This window comes from Neoarius graeffei, chromosome 23, assembly GCF_027579695.1.
Source record: "Neoarius graeffei isolate fNeoGra1 chromosome 23, fNeoGra1.pri, whole genome shotgun sequence".
NCBI lineage: Eukaryota > Metazoa > Chordata > Actinopteri > Siluriformes > Ariidae > Neoarius > Neoarius graeffei.
Genome location: NC_083591.1, coordinates 4852819 through 4877359, shown reverse-complemented (window position 1 = coordinate 4877359; position 24541 = coordinate 4852819). Strand labels below are relative to the sequence as shown.

The 24541-nt window shown below is 41.3% G+C and overlaps 1 protein-coding gene across 2 annotated transcripts in view; it reads left to right on the top strand.

Moving 5' to 3' along the window:
* cdh7a (cadherin 7a) overlaps nt 1–24541 on the top strand; it is a 449735-nt gene that overhangs the window by 78419 nt on the left and 346775 nt on the right. The window lies entirely within an intron of this gene.

Below are 24541 nucleotides of genomic sequence, written 5' to 3'. Positions count from 1 at the left end.
AATTTTTGCGTGCAGTTAGCAGTCAGCAAAAATGAAACATATCAAGAGTGTGTGTTCTGTTTATACGGTAAATAAAAATCTTTTTTAATCCTGAGATAATTTCAAGAATCATAGCAAAATGGCGGAAACGAGTAATACCTGCCCTTCAGTCGTCTTCGACTGCACACACCTTCGGCATTCCTGAAGTCCTGTCACTTTTATTGCTGCGGAAATTCACAGCGCAGGTGCTAAATTAATACATTTATATCAACTCTGCCTTCTATTTTGCATATTTAAGTAGAAAGGTCCCAAATTGCGTATTGATTAAAATAAACATGCAAAATGGATGCGATACTTTCATGAAGTATTAAAAATAAAATACTCTGTGAGTAGATCAGCTTGAACGTTTATTTATTTATTTATTTATTGCGAAAATCAGAGATTTTTGCAAGTACTGTACGTTGATCCGTCCAATTTATCTGTTTGTTTGTTTGTTGGTGCGCCAGCGTCGTCATTTCTTGACCAATCTTCACCAAAATGCAGAGGACAACTCACTCGGGTCACACAAAGACATCATTAGTTTTTGGTGGGTCAACGTCACCAAGGTCAAATCTTGTAAAAACACCTAATCGGCCATAAGTTACGTTTCTTTGTGATTTTCTCAAGTATTGTGCTCTGCACGACTTTTTATTTATTTATTTAGGCCATTGGGAAATTTCCACGTCCTATATTTGCAAACAAAACAAATAGAATAATCTTATGTCTGAAGCTCAAGTCTTTTAATTTGCAATGGACGGCACAGCAATGGAGCACGCAATGAGGGTCAACATCTCTAGCATCAGGGCAGGTGAAACACACACACACACACACACACACACACACACACACACACACACACACACAGAAGATGAGCCATGAGTCATCTCTGCTGAGCGTCTAATGCCTCACTGTGATGTGGCTCTTAAATCTTGATAAGTTTGACCTCAGTATTGACTTCCTGTTCAAGTGCACAGGCAACGAGCAAACTCATATTTGTAGAATATTCTGGAAAGCAGGAGTTTATTCCCTCTGCAAAACGTTTTATGTCGGAATCTGAGCTCTATTACGATTACAATTCTATTCAGTTTGTTGCAATTGACACTTTTGTGTGTGTGATTTTCTCAAACGCAGATGTTTTGTACGTTTATCCAGATGTACGTTCGCTGACAAGTGCATGCTACGTTTCCGTGTCACGATACTGTCTTTAACACGCACTCATTGACATTCTTTCACGGCTCACAAATGGCCACTTGAAACCCAACACAAAAAGATTTTTCATTTGCTGTGCAGGAAGAACAATGCAGCTGAAGCAAAGACGTTTTTGATAAACGACCCAGACTTAAGTTATATCAGATAAATACCACAACTTACTAACAAGCGAGCGGATTTAAACTGTTATTCTTTTGCTTTTTTTTGTTGTTGTTTTGTCATGCCTCACTTCTTTATAAACTTCACTTGAGCTGATAAAGGAACACAGTGGGCCTTAGGCTCGAGTAAACTGACCAGGGTGTGTTAAAACGGTATCAGAAACAACCAAGCTGTTATTTTCCGATCACAAAAATTCCTCCCATTTATCAGTTTTTTCGTAAATATTTTCATGCGCAAAACCAAACTAAAAATTCCAACCACAAATACAAAAAATACAAAACTTAGATACCGTAAGCACGATTTCCTTGATACACATGTATGTATGGGATACTGATAAACACCTAATCAGTTTGTGGTATAGCGGATTTACATTTAGCCACGCCCACAAGACTCTATTCTTGGGTTTCATGTGACGTCACATCCGCCTCATTAGTTATTCAAAGCTTTATCTGGTGGTCGACCAAAGCTCAGTTGACAAAGCGTTTGTAGAGATCACGGGTGATTGCTCTAAGACAACGAGGGAGGCTCAGCCTCCTCTAAAAATGACGAACATCGTGTAGGATGAATTGCGCCAAGCTTATGTTATAGCCGACCTTATAACATTGCTATTTCAGATCCAGAATCATAGAAATATATGTGTTCAACCCAAATACAGTGTGAAATCATTCCGTTATAACTTTCCCCAGTTTGCCTAATGTGTGCGTGAGTTTTTCCCCCTCGTGACAGCACGATGCAGCCCAGCCTCAGTGGACTTCAATGGCATTGGGAGCTATGCGCTTTTCAATCTCAAAATGCAAGCCGGTTATTGGACAAATACTGCGAAAACGCCCGCCCATGGAGTCTCACGGACTCCCAGCCTCAGTGGACTTCAATGGCATTTGGGAGCTCTGCGCTTTTCAATATCAAAATGCAAGACGGTTATTGGACAAATACTGCGAAAACGCCCGCCCACGGACTCCCAGCCTGACAGTGGGAGGGACATGGCAGTTTCCGCGAGGAGACTGGCGATTGGTGAAAGCGGCCGGATATTTTCTTTGATTGACAGCTCGTTTCAAATATAGACAGGCAGCGGTGAATCTCAGTTCAGTCCCATGCGGATTCGCAAGTGCTGTGGTGTATTGTAAGAGATCAGCTTACATTTCGATTTCATTCATTACATACGGTTTCTACCAGCTTTTTTAGTTTGTATATATTTTCAGTGTAAATAAAGTGTAAATATAGTGTTGTCAAGTTTGCTATCTTAGTTCCAGAAATGTTGTTTATTTGAGTGACTGAACTTGAACTTGAGGGGGCTAGTCAGCTAGCAAGAAAGCTGCGCACGGATGCCAAGCATTGCTGATTTAATTTTGGCGAAGCCATTTGCCAGTCTTCCTTTCGAGGAAAAAATTAAAATTAAAGAGCAGGGTAGACCAACGCCTCAAATTGACTTGAAAAAGATAGGGAATAATACTCGTTCCTTTCAGCTCTCCTGGTACGAGAAAGTGAATTGGCTAACAGCAAGTGACCCACATCAACAACAGTAAATAGGCTACTTTAGTAATATGTCATGGATGGACCAAAAATATAGACTCTATTTAAAATGTTTATGCTGAGTATATTATATTGGAATATATATTTTTCTGGATACGAATTAAACACAGCTACAATTTGGAAAACATTTTTAAACAAAAACACAGCCGAGAACATTTCACACTACAGACCTGGATTAAAAGTGAAGGGTTATCAAAATTGTCAATAAAACATTTCTCAGTCAAAATAAGTAAAATATAGGGAAAGTGTCATTGAATGAAATGTGTGGCCCCCAGCTCTATGTTTGGCTCCCCAAGGTCAGTGCTTGTGCCTATTCCAGAACACTCTGCTGTTACTGCTGAGGTTCCTGACAAAGAGCTGCTTTCAATAATGATCAATTTTTAAACAACATGCCACAATTTTAAAATATAAAATGTTAAAATATACCCCCCCAACACCACCATCATGTATATTGGACAGTAGGCTAATGGGCCAAAAGAACCTGTTATTTCACAGTTTGTGACCCTGCCAACAATCAGCCAGATCAGAGGCAAGAGTATGGGCAAAATTGATGTGTTTTTTCTTTTTTCTTTTAAAATCTGGAAATATCGTAACCGACCAGCCTCCCCTGTTTGAAAGACTACCAGCCACCACTGGTAGAGAGAAGGTGCATTGCTCGCATGAAAAATGCCTTACGCTTGCGTTGTTTTAGGTTGTTTGAATTGATCAAACCGTGAAAGTGATAAAAGTTTCTTCAGGGTTCACTGTACGCTAATAAAAAAGGGTGAACGAACACAGGATTTCACAAAAAGACGTGGAGAAAAGTGGTTTTTCAGTGAACCTCTCAGTGAAATCGAAGGGAGCCGAGTCGAAGCACGCTCGAGTTTGCAGTGATCACTTGGTGAAAGGTTTGTATTTCCCTCTCAGGTCTGTCCTTAGTGTCTTTTTCCCAAGTACTTTTCTTGCTATGTGTCGTTATTTTACGGTACTTTTTTTTAGTCCCGAAGCGCTAAAGCTCCCAGCTGTTTCTTTGTTTACTCCTCACAAAGTCCATATGCATGAAGGTCACGACAAAATTCTTCCCCAGCCGTACAGTTACTGTACAATGCGCCGTGATCACTTCTCCGTCTTGTTTAACTAAGCTCCAGGTCTTTAAAGGGGTTTCTGATGATCTTTGTGAATGATTTATCTGAGAGATAAGAGCCAACACAAGTGAGAATCAAGTCAACTTTTTTGTTTACACTTCAACTTGCAGCGCTTCGTTGTAAAGACGTGAACGAAAAGCTTAAAAAAAACTACTTACACGGGCAAAAACAATCCAGGATTCATTGGGCAGCGACTTGATCCCGAGGTCCTTTACCCAGCCACATACAAAAAAGTTGTAAGCCTCCGTACTCTTCCACGCTTTCATCTGTTTTGCGGTGTAGAAGGACGTCTGCAACACCAGATAGTTCGAGATGTCGTGGAACTCGACTTCCAGATCGTATGACAAATCCTTCTTTCCCAGACTGTCGGGGTCGATTCCATTGCACATAGCAATCTTCTGAATATATCTAAAGCCAGCAGCGGCTTCTAGATTACGAGCGTACTCTGATAAGTTACCGCTAGTTATTTGCACTACGGCTGCCTTTAGACCACCAGCTATTTCACTTCCGGTAAAGCTAAGAAAAGTCACGTGACTGAAACCCAGCAATAAGAGGCAGAAAGATCAGAACAACAAAATGGCGACTCATATAGTGCTAGGGCTGGATGATTCAGTAACAATATTGATATCGTGATTATTTATGTCACTTTTTGTTGGTATTGCAATATATTTTTAAAAATGTTTTATGTTTTTACATTTGATCAGATGATTTTTTTTTTTTAATAGATTTGTTTTGAGGGGCAGCACGGTGGTGTAGTGGTTAGTGCTGTCGCCTCACAGCAAGAAGGTCTGGGTTCGAGCCCCGTGGCCGGCGAGGGCCTTTCTGTGCGGAGTTTGCATGTTCTCCCCGTGTCTGCGTGGGTTTCCTCCGGGTGCTCCGGTTTCCCCCACAGTCCAAAGACATGCAGGTTAGGTTAACTGGTGACTCTAAATTGAGCGTAGGTGTGAATGTAAAGCGGCTACAGATAATGAGATGAGATGAGATGTTTTTCGACTCATATAGGGTGCCATTACTTTTGTCCTTATTGAATGGCTAATCTTATCTGTTGATTGATTTTTTTTTTTTCTCCTTTCAAGACATTGATTGAGATCTAGGTCTGGTTTTGAATCCGTGACTGTTGTAGATTGTTCAATGTGCATGATTTTGATTCATGATTCACGATTCATGAATCAAGGCCTTAAATTAGGTTGTGAAGAATGAAGGTATTGACCGATTGCTCAACCTTAGGATATGTTTATATGACTATAGTGAAAGAAAGGATAATGTTTGCACACTTGTGCCTGTTTGTTTGGCGCTGTTTAACCATGCGGAGCGAATAAAAGCTGACAGTGAGGCGCACGAGTCAACACGCTGTTTTATAAATGTAATTAACATGCTGCCCACCAGCCGCCATCCAAACCTGGGAGCAAAGCCATTAGCCTCTGCTGAAACAGGTGACCCCGCTCTCACCCACTGCTCCCGCAGATCAATTTAAAATCATTACGCTCGAGCACTGATGAATGGCTCTGATTAACGGGAGAATGATTAATTTAATTTGGTAATTAAGGAACAGGAGATTGTTGTTTATGACTGCAGACCTTTGGTGGTACCTCGACACATCACTTGGTCTCCCGGAGTGGAAATTCATAACAGATGCTTATGAGAGCGATCCCTCGTGCTCGGTCATTTTTCACATGCGTTTTCGAACGGTGTTATTAAGACGCTTAAAACATCGTTGTCAGGCACCTGAGCGCCTCATGTTTTCCGTCTCGCTGTTATTGAATTCCATTAGCGGCTGGAACTGAACTGCACTCGGATGAAATCAAACCTGGAACATGAGCAAAGAAGAAATAGCTTTATAAGAGCACGCATTAGGTTTGGACTGATTAGCTAATCAGGCAGACGAGCCGTACAACAGCCGGATGATCGGATGTCGTTCCGATCTCAGAGAAATTCTGTGACTGATCTGGTGAAGTTGGAAGAAAAGCTGATGAGTGCTCGCTCCAAACGTTCCAGCTGGTTTCTGACTGAACGACACACAGAACCGAACAGATGAGTAGCATGCTATAGATGCACAATGGTGTAACATAGGGAAAAAAATTAAATTCAGGTTTTGATTTTATGTACTGAAATAACTATTAGGCACAATTTTTACAATATCTATATAAGTTAGTTGTTTTTACCCATTTTAACCTTGAAATCAGCATTTTAATGATTACCCATAATGCATTGTTCTCATCTCATCTCATTATCTGTAGCCGCTTTATCCTTCTACAGGGTCGCAGGCAAGCTGGAGCCTATCCCAGCTGACTACGGGCGAAAGGCGGGGTACACCCTGGACAAGTCGCCAGGTCATCACAGGGCTGACACATAGACACAGACAACCATTCGCACTCACATTCACACCTACGCTCAATTTAGAGTCACCAGTTAACCTAACCTGCATGTCTTTGGACTGTGGGGGAAACCGGAGCACCCGGAGGAAACCCACGCGGACACGGGGAGAACATGCAAACTCCGCACAGAAAGGCCCTCGCCGGCCCCGGGGCTCGAACCCAGGACCTTCTTGCTGTGAGGCGACAGCGCTAACCACTACACCACCGTGCCGCCCTAATGCATTGTTTATCGCGCTAAAACAAGCAAAAATGTCATAAGACAGTGGAAATACTACCTTTACTAACTTCACGTGGCGTCTTTCTCGATCGCACGTGCCTAGAATTAATTTAAATGTTCTAGAAGCGTACCTTCTGGAACATTCCTGGCTGGTCACGGACTGTCACGTAGCCTAGTTCGGTTGTGAAACTCGCTAGGATGGAGTATTTTCGCGAGTTTAGTGGCAAACTTTTGCGCCGCAATTTCTCTATTCTCGAAATTTGTAACCTGAAACCCTCTGATTTCAGAAACGTTTCATAATGTTTGGGATTTTGAAAAATGTTTCTAGCAAGATTATTTCGCTGTATTTTTCCGTGAAACTTGGCATAAATCATCCTTACGTGATGAGCGTGACATTGTTATTTTGCTATGGGTCACGGAGTTAGTTGGAAGCGGGAGAAATGAGAGTTTCTCAACTACAGCAGCACTTCTCACCATAGATGGCTGGCGTGTTTCACAGCGTTTGGGATTTACTAAATCGACTAAATCTCTAGATCTACTGAAGCTACGAGGATATAAATCACCAGGATTCTAATTTACTGGGTGAGAAGTATTATATATATTTCTGAAAGGTTTATTCGTGCTACAAGTCCATGAAAGTTGGAATTGTTCGTGAAGGGGTTAGTTAGATTTTGGTAGCGTGACGCGCACAACAAGCAAAAGAAAAAAAAATTCTTCCGAATTTCCTTGCTTTATCAAAATTATTTTTTGATACATTAAAAGACTGTTTATAATATTTAAGCAATTTTTTTATTATGGAGAATATTTGATCAAAACTTTCAAAACAGCATTCAAAGTTATTTTTCACGGGTGTAAATGTTACACGTGACGTCCATAATTACGTTAAATTTTAAGAACTAAAATTCTGTTAAAAATTCTAGATTTGTGCTATCATTCTGGGGTTTTGCTGAATAATACTTTAGGGAATTCTCTTACAATGCTGAAAATTCAATGAGTTTTGGTGAAATTCTAGAAAAGTTATTTATATTTTAACGCGCCTGATAGCGATTGTGCTCACACAGCGTGCTATTCATAACAACAGCTCAGAAACGAACATCACGCCCGCTCACAAAACCCAAAATCATCAGCTTTATTACTCGCACGTCACATAAACCCTTTCATACATAAACCCTTCATTACTATCAACACACAGTACCAGAGCAAAAGTCTTAGCCCCCCATTTTTTTTCATACAAACTTTATCGATTTCTATTTTATGACTTCTACATCACGCTTACAAAAAAAAGTTTATTCAAGTGTGCTTCTAGTATACTTCTTTTAAACTAAAAATAAGAGAGTATGCGTTCAGTTGACTTTTTATTTATTTATCAGAGATATACTTAAAGTTATACATAAGTATACTTGGCTTATACTGAAAAGTATATAGAAAAATCTAAGTATATTAAGCTTATACTTAAACTTTTGATCAAGATATACTTAACAAAAGTGTATTTAAAAAAATATTAAAATATTTGGGCCTTATGTTTAAGTGTACTTGCCCTGTAGTTGTGCTTATCCTTTTGATAGTAACCTAAAAAAAAAACTTCTTTTTCACATATATTGGCTTTTTTGTGATATACAGCAGTGTGTTTTAAATCCCATCTTTTAAACTTGCATGTTTATAAGTTTGTGCTCAGCTCTGGGGTGGAATCTTAAGAGTAAACAGTGTTGGAACTTAAACTTATCTTTTATGTACAACCCCGATTCCAAAAAAGTTGGGACAAAGTATAAATTGTAAATAAAAATGGAATACAATAATTTACAAATCTCAAAAACTGATATTGTATTCACAATAGAACATAGACAACATATCAAATGTTGAAAGTGAGACATTTTGAAATTTCATGCCAAAGATTGTCTCATTTGAAATTTCATGACAGCAACACATCTCAAAAAAGTTGGGACAGGGGCAATAAGAGGCTGGAAAAGTTAAAGGTACAAAAAAGGAACAGCTGGAGGACCAAATTGCAACTCATTAGGTCAATTGGCAATAGGTCATTAACATGACTGGGTATAAAAAGAGCATCTTGGAGTGGCAGCGCCTCTCAGAAGTAAAGATGGGAAGAGGATCACCAATCCCCCTAATTCTGCACCGACAAATAGTGGAGCAATATCAGAAAGGAGTTCGACAGTGTAAAATTGCAAAGAGTTTGAACATATCATCATCTACAGTGCATAATATCATCAAAAGATTCAGAGAATCTGGAAGAATCTCTGTGCGTAAGGGTCAAGGCTGGAAAACCATACTGGGTGCCCATGATCTTCGGGCCCTTAGATGGCACTGCATCACATACAGGCATGCTTCTGTATTGGAAATCACAAAATGGGCTCAGGAATATTTCCAGAGAACATTATCTGTGAACACAATTCACCGTGCCATCCGCCGTTGCCAGCTAAAACTCTATAGTTCAAAGAAGAAGCCGTATCTAAACATGATCCAGAAGCGCAGACGTCTTCTCTGGGCCAAGGCTCATTTAAAATGGACTGTGGCAAAGTGGAAAACTGTTCTGTGGTCAGACGAATCAGAATTTGAAGTTCTTTATGGAAATCAGAGACGCCGTGTCATTCGGACTAAAGAGGAGAAGGACGACCCAAGTTGTTATCGGCGCTCAGTTCAGAAGCCTGCATCTCTGATGGTATGGGGTTGCATTAGTGCATGTGGCATGGGCAGCTTACACATCTGGAAAGACACCATCAATGCTGAAAGGTATATCCAGGTTCTAGAGCAACATATGCTCCCATCCAGACGACGTCTCTTTCAGGGAAGACCTTGCATTTTCCAACATGACAATGCCAAACCACATACTGCATCAATTACAGCGTCATGGCTGCGTAGAAGAAGGGTCCGGGTACTGAACTGGCCAGCCTGCAGTCCAGATCTTTCACCCATAGAAAACATTTGGCGCATCATAAAACGGAAGATACGACAAAAAAGACCTAAGACAGTTGAGCAACTAGAATCCTACATTAGACAAGAATGGGTTAACATTCCTATCCCTAAACTTGAGCAACTTGTCTCCTCAGTCCCCAGACGTTTACAGACTGTTGTAAAGAGAAAAGGGGATGTCTCACAGTGGGAAACATGGCCTTGTCCCAACTTTTTTGAGATGTGTTGTTGTCATGAAATTTAATATCACCTAATTTTTCTCTTTAAATGATACATTTTCTCAGTTTAAACATTTGATATGTCATCTATGTTCTATTCTGAATAAAATATGGAATTTTGAAACTTCCACATCATTGCATTCCGTTTTTATTTACAATTTGTACTTTGTCCCAACTTTTTTGGAATCAGGGTTGTACATAATATGTATATTATATGGTAATAACCTATTATGTTATTTACCAGCTGGGAGGTCCGTATCGTAAAATACCGTGACCGAGGTCTTGAAAGTGGGCCTAGGTCAGTATTCAAGGCCGAGGTCACGGTATTTCACCATACGGACCGACCTTAAGCTGGTAACTTGATAACTGTGGACAAAGGTGTCGATAATTGTGGAACGGTGTCATGTGATCTGATACGCTAAGTAATCGGGAATCAACTCATTTTTTTCCCAGTGAAGTTTGAGTAATTATTCATGCACAATTTATGTATTGAAAGTCTTTTCTACTTTTGGAATGGCCAAAAAATCTTTAAGGTGTCGATAATTGTAGCCGCCGCTCTAGCGGTCTTAGTTCCAGTGAGTGCAGTTTTATGCGTAAATGATCTGTAGGTTTTCCTGAGCATCTTCCAGAACCAGCCACAGTTCTTCAGGACACTTTCACTGTCACACTCACTTCTTCATTTTACACCAAAACCCAGCAGCCTTCATTATGTTTTCATTTTTAATCTGAAAAGTGCTCTCTTATGGAATATGCTGCTCAGATACAAATGGTTTTTATTCTGTAATATTTAATTTTGTGCTGGAAAAAAAGAACATTTGGGACGCTAAAATGTTTTTGTAATGTTTTGACTCGATAATATTGAGGTCATAAAATAGAAATCTATAACAAAGATTGTATGTAAAAAATAGTTGTGTCGTTTGAGATAACGTGCTGTACGTACTCCACATGAGCGATGGATAAATATAAGTTTTTCAGTGAGCATATTGAAGTGGTGTAATTAATTGAGAGCATCAATCCCTGCTACTTTAAGTGGAAACCGACAAAAAGATGCATTATGAAAGAAAAACAAGATGGCTTAATCTTTTAATCCTGTTAAAATCAGTGTCTTTATAAATCACACCATCAGTAGGTTTTTTATAATCTACTCATCCAGCTGGTTCTCCGCGATGCTTCTGAAAGCTTTCGCTGATGAACTGGATCGGATGATTCTGGAGAAGTGGGTTTGAGGAACCCTGTGGTCGATCCAGCATTGTTGAATCAAAGCCTGATTTCCTAACAGTCCTCAAAACCACAACCCGAATGAACCTCGGCTTTTTCTTCAGGATGTCGTTTACAGGGTCAAATAAAAATGCCATGTGTGCCTGACGCAGGATTCCGTGCAACATGTAAATTGGGGATTTTGAAATTTCCCAAAGCGCTCGAGCTCTTTCCTGAGTGGAAAATGTCTTCAAAATGCACTGCTGGTTTTCAACACCGTAAAAAAAATATATATATAAGAGACCTTTACATTTCATAAATTTATGAAAAAAACCCCAAAACCATCACGTCATTATCATAATGAATATTTTTCTAATGATGGGATTGTAAAGTATTTATTCTTCATTTTCCTCCCTGAGTTTTCTCATTCAGCAATTCCTGCTTGTACAACAGCTACTCAGAGCGGCGTAACACACTCAGAGGAACTCGCTATCTGCCCTCTTCTGCATACATGAGCCCACATGACTGGTTCGTGTCACGAAGAATCTGATTTAAATGTGTTGAATAAAGCAATCGTTTCATTTCAGGTCTCAAAAATCTTAAAAATGAAAAGTTATTATACTGATGATGATGATGATGATGATATAGAACATAAATAAGTTGAAGGGCATCAAGAAAAAAATGTAAAAAATTTTAAAAGGGCTGTCGAAAAACAATGATGCAGTTATTTAAACCAAAGCTTACGGTGAAGTACCAGTAGAACAGTCGACAAGTTGTTCCTATGGTGATCAGAACCACACGCTCACGCTTGTTGTTATTTCTGTTTCAGTCGTGTCTCCGCCCACCAGTCTGTGATTTGCTTGTTACCTGATTGTGTCCACCTGTATCTTCGTATATTTTGCATACGAACAAGTTCTTAATTAGTTTGCTCATGTATGCCACGAAGTCTTTCCATGCTGCATTTGTCTGTGTACGTATTCTGGTTTCCTGGTTTTGTATCTCATCTTTTTTTTTTTTTTTAATCATTTTTAAAATTCTGAGTATCCAGTTTTCATGTCTGATCCCTTCATGAAGCAATGATGACAAGATTTGGTTAGTAAATAATACAATACAATAAAACACACTTGTGCCCCGCCTTATCGTTCAGCATGTTACGGGTTCAGATTACAGGTTAATGAAATTACTGGCTTTGTCTGTGAAGGTTCTCAGTCATCCAGGTCGTTGTAAACTCATCCAGGTCATAGTAAACCGTAGGTGCTAAAGAAGGCAACTGGACTTGCTTGAAATCCTTGAAGACGTTTCACCTCTCATCCAAAAGGCTTCTTCAGTTCTGTCTGACTAGTGTGGAGTTCCAGGTATTTATCCTCTAGTGGACCAAAATCAGGGCGGCACGGTGGTGTAGTGGTTAGTGCTGTCGCCTCACAGCAAGAAGGTCCGGGTTCGAGCCCCGGGGCCGGCGAGGGCCTTTCTGTGCGGAGTTTGCATGTTCTCCCCGTGTCCGCGTGGGTTTCCTCCGGGTGCTCCGGTTTCCCCCACAGTCCAAAGACATGCAGGTTAGGTTAACTGGTGACTCTAATGCCGCTTTTCCACTACAAACGCGGCTGAGCCGTGCCGTGCTGAGTCGAGCTGAGTCGAGCTGAGCGGGGCTGTTGGAGTTGCATTTCGACTACAACCGCGCTGAACCGTGCTGGCTGGAAGTGGATGGACACATTGGGTGGAGTTAGCGAAAGTGGGTGGACGTCACGTGATGTCGTTAAGCAGCACAAACAGTGACATCAGTGATCTTTTAAGCGGTAGTCTCACGACCCGAATAGTAAACAATAAACATGGAGGACATGGAGTCGTTAGCGTTGCTGGTCTTGGTGCTGTGACTTGTAGTCACCGACAACGCCAACAGATACTGGCAAGAGCGTATAGATGAGGCGAGGTGCATAAGGCTTCAGAAATTCTCGTAATTCGTAATTATTCTTCTTCCGGGTTTGCGGTGTTTACAGATCCCAGCGTGCTTGTGGGGCGTGTGTGGACATGTGAGGACACTCCTCCTCACCAATCAGTGCACAGGGGAGTGTCTGCTCACGCCCCCAGCCTCACTCGGCTCGCTTTGGCTCGCTTCAGCCCCACTCCAAAACGGTGCGAGTTTTAGGGGCTAAGCAGGGCTGAAGCGAGCCGAGTCGTGCTGTTTTTTGGTAGTCGAAACGCGAGCCGTGTCGGGCTGAAGTGAGCTGAAGCGAGCTGAAGTGAGCTGAAAAAGGGTAGTGGAAAAGGGCCATATATTGAGCGTAGGTGTGAATGTGAGTGTGAATGGTTGTCTGTGTCTATGTATCAGCCGTGTGATGACCTGGCGACTTGTCCAGGGTGTACCCCGCCTTTCGCTCGTAGTCAGCTGGGATAGGCTCCAGCTTGCCTGCGACCCTGTAGAACAGGACAAAGTGGCTAGAGATAATGAGATGAGATGAGATGAGATGAGATGAGATGGACCAAAATCAACCCTAAAGAGAGTCGTTGAGGTCACATGAGTTGTTAGCATTCTTGAGTCATCCTGTAGGTTGTTATGGTCACTGGAGACCAGGTGTGAATGGTGTTAGAGCATTGTCATTCCCTACATTTCTGGACTATCTGAGAAACTCAGGAGTATCTTCAACAAACACAACATACAGTGGTGCTTGAAAGTTTGTGAACCCTTTAGAATTTTCTATATTTCTGCATAAATATGACCTAAAACATCATCAGATTTTCACACAAGTCCTAAAAGTAGATAAAGAGAACCCAGTTAAACAAATGAGACAAAAATATTATACTTGGTCATTTATTTATCGAGGAAAATGATCCAATATTACGTATCTGTGAGTGGCAAAAGTATGTGAACCTCTAGGATTAGCAGTTAATTTGAAGGTGAAATTAGAGTCAGGTGTTTTCAATCAATGGGATGACAATCAGGTGTGAGTGGGCACCCTGTTTTATTTAAAGAACAGAGATCTATCAAAGTCTGATCTTCACAACACACTTTTGTGGAAGTGTATCATGGCATGAACAAAGGAGATTTCTGAGGACCTCAGAAAAAACATTGATGATGCTCATCAGGCTGGAAAAGGTTACAAAACCATCTCTAAAGAGTTTGGACTCCACCAATCCACAGTCAGACAGATTGTATACAAATGAAGGAAATTCAGGACCATTGTTACACTCCCCAGGAGTGGTCAACCAACAAAGATCACTCCAAGAGCAAGGCGTGTAATAGTCAGCAAGGTCACAAAGGACCCCAGGGTAACTTCTAAGCAACTGAAGGCCTCTCTCAAATTGGTTAAGGTTAATGTTCATGAGTCTACCATCAGGAGAACACTGAGCAAAAATGGTGTGCATGGCAGGGTTGCAAGGAGAAAGCCACTGCTCTCCAAAAAGAACATTGCTGCTCATCTGCAGTTTGCTAAATATCACGTGGACAAGCCAGAAGGCTATTGGAAAAATCTTTTGTGGATGGATGAGACCAAAATAGAACTTTTGGGTTTAAATGAGAAGCGTTATGTTTGGAGAAAGGAAACCACTGCATTCCAGCATAAGAACCTTATCCCATCTGTGAAACATGATGGTGGTAGTATCATGGTTTGGGTCTGTTTTGCTGCATTTGGGCCAGGACGGTTTGCCATCATTGATGGAACAATGAATTCTGAATTATACCAGCAAATTCTAAAGGAAAATGTCAGGACATCTGTCCATGAACTGAATCTCAAGAAAAGGTGGGTCATGCAGCAAGACAACGACCCTAAGCACATAAGTCATTCTACCAGAGAATGGTTAAAGAAGAATAAAGTTAATGTTTTGGAATGGCCAAATCAAAGTCCTGACCTTAATTCAATTGAAATGCTGTGCAAGGACCTGAAGCGAGCAGTTCATGTCAGGAAACCCACCAACATCCCAGAGTTGAAGCTGTTCTGTGTGGAGGAATGGGCTAAAATTCCTCCAAGCCAGTGTGCAGGATTGATCAACAGTTACCGGAAATGTTTAGTTGCAGTTATTGCTGCACAAGGGGGTCACACCAGATACTGAAAGCAAAGGTTCATATACTTTTGCCACTCACAGTTATGTAATATTGGATCACTTTCCTCAATAAATAAATAACCAAGTATAATATTTTTGTCTGAGTTATTTAACTGGGTTCTCTTTATCTACTTTTAGGACTTGTGTGAAAATCTGATGATGTTTTAGGTCATATTTATGCAGAAATGTAGAAAATTCTAAAGGGTTCACAAACTTTCAAGCACCACTGTACCTGTAGACTTCAGACCCAGTAACACTCTGAGGCACGAACTGGTTCACCCTAAGGACAGGATACCCAGACACAAACAGGACGTCTCATCTCATTATCTGTAGCCGCTTTATCCTTCTACAGGGTCACAGGCAAGCTGGAGCCTATCCCAGCTGACTACGGGTGAAAGGCGGGGTACACCCTGGACAAGTCGCCAGGTCATCACAGGGCTGACACATAGACACAGACAACCATTCACACTCACATTCACACCTACGCTCAATTTAGAGTCACCAGTTAACCTAACCTGCATGTCTTTGGACTGTGGGGGAAACCGGGGCACCCGGAGGAAACCCACGCGGACACGGGGAGAACATGCAAACTCCGCACAGAAAGGCCCTCGCCGGTCCCGGGGCTCGAACCCGGACCTTCTTGCTGTGAGGCGACAGCGCTAACCACTACACCACCGTGCCGCCCTACAGGACAACGTAGTGTACACAATTCAATGCAGTGAGAAATGTACAGACCTGTACACTGGGGAAACAAAACAACCACTTCACAGGCACATAGTTCAACACAGGAGAGTCAGTTCCTCAGGCCAGGACTCTGCAGTCTATCTTCATCTCAATAACAAAGGACACATTTCAGGACTGCAGTGTACACATTCTAGCCAGAGAAGACCAGTGGTTTGAAAGAGGAGTAAAAGAAGCCATCTTCGTCAACCTGGAATGACCATCACTGAACAAAGGAGGTGGTCTGAGACACCACTAAGACATCAGCCGCTACAATGCAGTCCTTGGGGCACTTCTCAGAAAACTGAATACACATCCACACCAAGACTCAGCTGACTTCAGTGACTCACATGATGGCAGAGAGAGATAGCCAACAGCCCACAGGTCACCCTAATGACCCTCTAGGCTGCTAACACCGGTCACACCTGGCCTCCAGTGACCCTAACAACCTACAGGATAGCTGAGAATGTCTCAATGATCCATGTGACCTCAATGACTCTCCTTAGGGTTGCTTTTGGTCCACTAAAGGATAAATACCTGGCACTCCGCACTAGTCAGACAGAACTGAAGAAGCCTTTCAGATGAGAGGTGAAACGTCTTCAAGGATTTCAAGCAAGTCCAGTTGGCTTCTTTAGCACCTACGGTTTACTATGACCTGGATGAGTTTATGATGACCTGCCTCAGAGTGTTGCTGGGTCTGAAGTCTACAGGGACACTGTGTTTGTCGAAGATCCTCCTGAGTTTCTCAGATAGTCCAGAAATGTATGGAATGACAATGTTCTAACATTGTTCACACCTGGCCTCCAGTGACCCTAACAACCTACAGGATGGCTGAGAGGGTTAATGACCCATGTGACCTCAATGACTGTCCTTAGGGTTCTTTTGATCCACTAGAGGATGAATACCTGGAACTCCGCACTAGTCAGACAGAACTGAAGAAACCTTTTGGATGAGAGGCAAAAGGTCTTCAAGAATTTCAATCAAGTCCAGTTGTCTTAAATTAGTGGCTAGTTTTACTGTAAAGTTACTGATACTTCATACAAATGGATTTGTTATAAGAGAGTACAAACACTAACCTCACTCATAACCCTGAATTTAACATTTGCGCCTCTATTTTTTGCAAATTGTTCCAAATTTTTTGGTATGAAACCTCGTGAAAAGTTGCTCCTCTACAAAGGTCTTTCCTATACTGTAAACCAGGGCTTTGAACCGGTTCAAGGAACGAAAATGAAAACCGGGAACTTTTTCTATTTCACATGGAACAGAAATGAAACCAGAAACTTTATTATTTTTTATGTTCCGGAACAGAAACGCTTATTAAAAATAATGGTAACCGGTTAATACCGGTTTTTATTTCGTTCCTCAAAGTTTCTGTAGCCTACAAATAAAAAAGCCATTCTTCTCCTGCGCAAGTTTCTATGACCCGCTGGGGTTCACTTCCTGTGTGACGTTCGCTGACTGAATGGAGAGAGCGGGAGGGTGGACTGCTATCACGTCTCCATGTGATAGTAAGTGCATTACTGAGTGTCTGAGCAAAGAAGAGCCTGAACGTTGTAACCTCCCTATTGGCTGTTTATTGGCTGTTTGTAAAAATGTATCAGTTGTTGCCCCTCCCACGGGAATCATCGCAGGCTCGAGAGACGAGACATGACGAGTTAGTTCATTGGTAGCAGAACAAAATGTCTGGACACAAATCGGGTTTTCAGAAAAGGAAAGAAAATAAACGGAGGGTCGAAAATACAAAAAAGGAGGCAGAAAAAGCAAAACGAGTTTTAAGGTAGGACAAATGGTTACTTTTCTGAGGCAGCCCGCCGTGGCTGCAGGCTTTCAGTTGTCATTGAATGGTTACTTTTCTGAGGCAGCCCGCCGTGGCTGCCTGCAGGCTTATTTATTATAGCCCATTTAGTTAAAATAGTTGATATAAAATGTTTATAGTTATAGTTATGTGATGGTTGTCCTGATTTAGACTGGTGTTTTTTTTTGGGGGGGGGGTTGCGCGATGTTGCACCCGGGTCCAGATTAGGGCAGAACCGGCCCTGGCTACATTTCAGGTGTAGTTTGTTTTATGTATGTATGTACTTGCATAGATGTGTACTTGGTCTTCCAATATGGCGCCTAACAAAATCTCGCGGCGCGGTGACGTCATGCGGTAGCCCTCTATAGGGCCTGACTAGCCTTTGGTAACACACTAAACGAATTCTCTTTCATTTTTGGCACTTTTTCTGTTTGTGTAGATGGGAAGACATACTGAGAATCCAAATCGCCAACATTTGAAATAATAATTGTTTTGAATTATTTCTTGTCTTATTTAATGAAGGTTGTAATAGAATTAGCCTACATTTGGCTTAAGCTGGATGAGACAGAGACATAATTTTATAGCCATTTGTTAAACAGCTGACAGGGAACGTAATTAACCGTTCCGGGAACGAAATTTTTTTTGTTCTAACCGGTTCGGGAACGTCTATTTAATGGTGGAACCCAAAACCAGAAACGTTAAAATTCCGTTTCTGTTCGGAATGAACCAATAGGAAAAAAATTCTGGTTCAAAGCCCTGCTGTAAACTGTAAACTTTACACCCTTATGCGCTGCTAAGTCGATATAAACAGAGCGTAATGCTATTGTTTATTACTGTGTGTTAGTTAGTTAGTTAATAAGGACGAAGGAGCTCCTGATGATCTCTACGAAAAAAATGAAATCTGATAGTAAGCACTCCAGTGCTGCACATGGCGCAGGATTTCAGCTTTTTTTCATTTTCTTGCGGGTTTATTCCCAGCGGCGCTTTCCAGATGTTTGCGGTTTCAGATATGACACAAACCAGGCCTGTCCCCAAAGGTCTTATTTAGTCCTTTTTACGAGCAGACGTGTTAAAGGGTAATCTGTGCTTCTCCCGAGGAGCACCACAGCCAACACCGGCCCATAAATCGTGCTCAAATGAAGGCTCGGCACTTTCCATTAAGACGCTTTACAGCTTAAATAAAATCTATCTGGGAATTATTATCCAGGCAGCCAGGCAATATTAAACTTGCCTTTTGCGGTCTCACACCCCGAGACGTCTGGCTGGGGTTTTAAAGGACAAGTTCTGCACAAAGGGACATTTACATTCAGCTGAAGAAAGCACACAGTCGAGAAGTGGAAGGGTAGCGCTTAAAGAAGTCACAGCCTCAGGTCATTCGGACACCACTTTAACCCTTTGATGCAAAACAGACAGTATGCACACCCCTTCTAATGCACAACATGGGTCAGAAATGACCCGCATTCCTTTTCCAGGTCATTTCATGCTGACTGAGTTTTTCTTTGCTCTATCTTTTGAAATCAATTTATTTTATGATTGAATATTCCAAGTATTCTTTAAATATCTTGTTTTTAATTACCACAAATCATTAATTTAATTTTTTCTTTCCTACTTTATGGACAAAAATACTTTTTATATTACTACACATGGGTCATCCAAGTGTGATTTAAAATTGAATGTCTTAATACTATAATAATAATAATAATAATTTGTTTCAAGTAATTACTTTAGCAGTGAATGGGGCCAGTTATTTATTTATTAACTATATAGTTACACTACCGTTCAAAAGTTTGGGGTCACTTTGAAATGTCCTTATTTTTGAAAGAAAAGCACTGTTCTTTTCAATGAAGATCACTTTAAACTAATCAGAAATCCACTCTATACATTGCTAATGTGGTAAATGACTATTCTAGCTGCAAATGTCTGGTTTTTGGTGCAATATCTACAACCCCGATTCCAAAAAAGTTGGGACAAAGTACAAATTGTAAATAAAAATGGAATGCAATGATGTGGAAGTTTCAGAATTCCATATTTTATTCAGAATAGAACATAGATGACATATCAAATGTTTAAACTGAGAAAATGTATCATTTAAAGAGAAAAATTAGGTGATTTTAAATTTCATGACAACAACACATCTCAAAAAAGTTGGGACAATAAGGCGATGTTTACCACTGTGAGACATCCCCTTTTCTCTTTACAACAGTCTGTAAACGTCTGGGGACTGAGGAGACAAGTTGCTCAAGTTTAGGGATAGGAATGTTAACCCATTCTTGTCTAATGTAGGATTCTAGTTGCTCAACTGTCTTAGGTCTTTTTTGTCGTATCTTCCGTTTTATGATGCGCCAAATGTTTTCTATGGGTGAAAGATCTGGACTGCAGGCTGGCCAGTTCAGTACCCGGACCCTTCTTCTACGCAGCCATGATGCTGTAATTGATGCAGTATGTGGTTTGGCATTGTCATGTTGGAAAATACAAGGTCTTCCCTGAAAGAGACGTCATCTGGATGGGAGCATATGTTGCTCTAGAACAGAGGTCACCAACCCGTCGATCGCGATCGACTGGTCGATCTCGGAGGCTTTCCCAGTCGATCTTGGGGGATGAGGAAAGAAATTGGAAGATTATACAGAAATACACTGCAGTATATCTGATTGGCATTCATATTACATGTCTTCCGATAGGCCCACTACAGCTTTCCCCCTTTGTGTCGCAGGGTTCTTTTTTTTAACTCCTGCTGCTTACGTTTTACGTCTCTGAGCGTCGTCACCATGGTGATAGCCTCGCAATACAGTTCAGGGTTCTCCACGAGGGGTTTTAGAGGTGCGGGCCGCCCCCCTTTCTGTGATTCCCGCCCCCATTTAATTTCTGCCGCCCCTTTTCAAAAGGAAGCATGATATTGCCTATAAAACCATGAGGATATAACCTGGCTGTCAGTGTTACTGTAGCTCTTGAAGTGTTTCCGGGAAGTGGTGGATCGGACTTGAGCCTGGCATGAACCGCTCCGACGCGCTATAATGACACCAATCTATCACCAGCCAATTAGGAGACTTAATCAAACGCATCCCCCGCCCACCAATCTATCACCAGACAATCAGGAGACTTAATCAAACGCATCCCCCGCCCACTCGTGTCCGTGTCTGAGACGTTGAATTTTCACAGGAGGAGGGAAGAAGTTGGCTGCATCCCCCGCTGCAGTGTGATAAATTAACGAACGAATAAGAGAGGAATTTCAACATATAGGGCTCAAGTTTGTTACCTTTAAATAAGCATTGCTTGTACAGTAGCGTTTACAACGCTGACCCACTTTTAACGTGCCGAGTACCGACTGTAGCCGCTAACAAATGCTAATTAGCTTGCTGTCAAGTTTTTCCTTTGTCGAGCTTTAAAGGAACAGTCCACCGTACTTCCATAATGAAATATGCTCTTATCTGAATTGAGACGAGCTGCTCCGTACCTCTCTGAGCTTTGCGCGACCTCCCAGTCAGTCAGACGCACTGTTACTCCTGTTAGCAATGTAGCTAGGCTCAGTATGGCCAATGGTATTTTTTGGGCTGTAGTTAGATGCGACCAAACTCTTCTGCGTTTTTCCTGTTTACATAGGTTTATATGACCAGTGATATGAAACAAGTTCAGTTACACAAATTGAAACGTAGCGATTTTCTATGCTATGGAAAGTCCGCACTATAATGACAGGCGTACTAACACCTTCTGCACGCTTCGGCAGCGCATTGATATCTGAGCTCCGTATCAATGCGCTGCCGAAGCGCGCAGAAAGTGTTATAAAATATTATTAGTTGATATTAATAACAATCTGAGTCATTGGTGGTTCATTCATTCTGCTCACTACAGATATAGGCCTATATATATTTTTTGTGTATAGTTAATTTCCATTGTATGTTGTACTGAAATTAAGTCATTTAGTCAGCTCTCACAAGAAATTAAAAAGTTGGACCAGGGTCTTAAATCTTATTCAGTTAAAATTAGGCTAAATAAAAAGCCTCAACTTGAAACAGTCTAGTCTGGATTTCTTTTTCTGTCAGCGCTTCAAGGGGTAGATCTTGCTTGCCATCTAGGCAGAGGTTAGGGATCTTGGGCATAAAAAGGTTGGTGACCACTGATCTAGAACCTGGATATACCTTTCAGCATTGATGGTGTCTTTCCAGATGTGTAAGCTGCCCATGCCACACGCACTAATGCAACCCCATACCATCAGAGATGCAGGCTTCTGAACTGAGTGCCGATAACAACTCGGGTCATCCTTCTCCTCTTTAGTCTGAATGACACGGCGTCCCTGATTTCCATAAAGAACTTCAAATTTTGATTCGTCTGACCACAGAACAGTTTTCCACTATTGCCACAGTCCATTTTAAATGAGCCTTGGCCCAGAGAAGACGTCTGCGCTTCTGGATCATGTTTAGATACGGCTTCTTCTTTGAACTATAGAGTTTTAGCTGGCAACGGCGGATGGCACGGTGAATTGTGTTCACAGATAATGTTCTCTGGAAATATTCTTGAGCCCATTTTGTGATTTCCAATACAGAAGCATGCCTGTATGTGATGCAGTGCCGTCTAAGGGCCCGAAGATCACGGGCACCCAGTATGGTTTTCCGGCCTTGACTTTTACGCACAGAGATTCTTCCAGATTCTCTGAATCTTTTGATGATATTATGCACTGTAGATGATGATATGTTCAAATTCTTTGCAATTTTACACTGTCGAACTCCTTTCTGATATTGCTCCACTATTTGTCGGCGCAGAATTAGGAGGATTGGTGATCCTCTTCCCATCTTTACTTCTGAGAGCCGCTGCCACTCCAAGATGCTCTTTTTATACCCAGTCATGTTAATGACCTATTGCCAATTGACCTAATGAGTTGCAATTTGGTCCTCCAGCTGTTCCTTTTTTGTACCTTTAACTTTTCCAGCCTCTTATTGCCCCTGTCCCAACTTTTTTGAGATGTGCTGCTGTCATGAAATTTCAAATGAGCCAGTATTTGGCATGAAATTTCAAAATGTCTCACTTTCGCCATTTGATATGTTGTCTATGTTCTATTGTGAATACAATATCAGTTTTTGAGATTTGTAAATTATTGCATCCCGTTTTTATTTACAATTTGTACTTTGTCCCAACTTTTTTGGAATCGGGGTTGTACATAGGTGTATAGAGGCCCATTTCCAGCAACTCTCACTCCAGTGTTCTAATGGTACAATGTGTTTGCTCATTGCCTCAGAAGGCTAATGGATGATTAGAAAACCCTTGTACAATCATGTTAGCACAGCTGAAAACAGTTGAGCTCTTTAGAGAAGCTATAAAACTGACCTTCCTTTGAGCAGATTGAGTTTCTGGAGCATCACATTTGTGGGGTCGATTAAATGCTCAAAATGGCCAGAAAAATGTCTTGACTATATTTTCTATTCATTTTACATTTTCATGGAAAACACAAAATTGTCTGGGTGACCCCAAACTTTTGAACTGTAGTGTAGCTAAGCCAACTATAATAAAATTAGCTAACTAAAGTAGAATATGTCGACAGCTCGGTAGCTAATAGTAATTACTTGTAACTTTCTGACAAGTAATCTACTCACTCTCAAGGTAACCTAAACATAATCAATTTTTTTCTAAGGTAATGTTAGAACAATTGAAAAACATTACTTCCATGTATGAGATGGGCAAAGGGCGCTGTGCTGAGCTGTGAAATGTCTGACACAAGCACAATTCACAGTTCCCACCAAACGCTGGAGTAAATGCATGCGGGTCGGTTCTGACCCATGTGTGTAAACTTGATGTAGAATTACAAAAGCTGTGCTTGTTCATAACTTAAGAAAGGAAGAATAAACATGATGATTTGTGCTAAACAAAAACAAGATATTTACTGCATATTTGGAAAAGTAAATGACAAAATGAATTTATTTCAAAAGTATATCATAGAAACACTCAGCCGTACATGAAATAACCTGGAAAATGAACGCAGGTCGTTTTTGACCCATGTTGTGCATTAGAAGGGTAGTGATAAAAAATGGGTTTTTATTCAAAAAGTAAGAAAGGAAAAAATAAAATAAGGATGTATGATGATCAAAAACAAGTTAATTGAGGAATACCTTGAATACTGAATGATGGAATTAATTCATTGCAAAGATATAGAAGATAAAAACTCAGCCGGGTCACTTTTGACCCATGTTTTGCCTCAAAGGGTTAACCTCCACTTTAGTGAAGTGAAATGTTCATCTGGTGATCTTTCAGAAATGTTTCGAATTGTGAACACAGCACTGATCATAAAAGCACAACTGAAAAAGGCACTTTTTTTGAATTTCTGGTCTGGTTTGGATTATTTGTGTTCTTTGTCTCTTTGCTGAATGACGGTTTCGGCAAACATGTGGAAACAATTAGGAGGAAGAACAAAAAAAAAAAAGCACGCAGAATAAAATGCACAGCACACAAGCATACACAGCCCAGACATCTCCAGCCTTGACATATTCATCTACTTTCAGGGCTCAGTGTAGATTAAAGCGCCTCACTCAGAACCTGCATGTTCTAATGTTTTAGATGTATTCGGTTTCTTCGGGGTTCTTTTCGCTTGTCCTTCATGCCGTGGCGTTGCTTGTCTTTGACTTTATAACTACATAAATATCTATATCACAGTTATTCCATGAAATCGAGTCATACATGAGCTGATAGCCGGCTATAATCCATGTACGACGAGATTGAGTGGAATAACTGTTTTATTCTATCCACAGGGCGGCACGGTGGTGTAGTGGTTAGCGCTGTCGCCTCGCAGCAAGAAGGTCCGGGTTCGAGCCCCGTGGCCGGCGAGGGCCTTTCTGTGCGGAGTTTGCATGTTCTCCCCGTGTCCGCGTGGGTTTCCTCCGGGTGCTCCGGTTTCCCCCACAGTCCAAAGACATGCAGGTTAGGTTAACTGGTGACTCTAAATTGAGCGTAGGTGTGAATGTGAGTGTGAATGGTTGTCTGTGTCTATGTGTCAGCCCTGTGATGACCTGGCGACTTGTCCAGGGTGTACCCCGCCT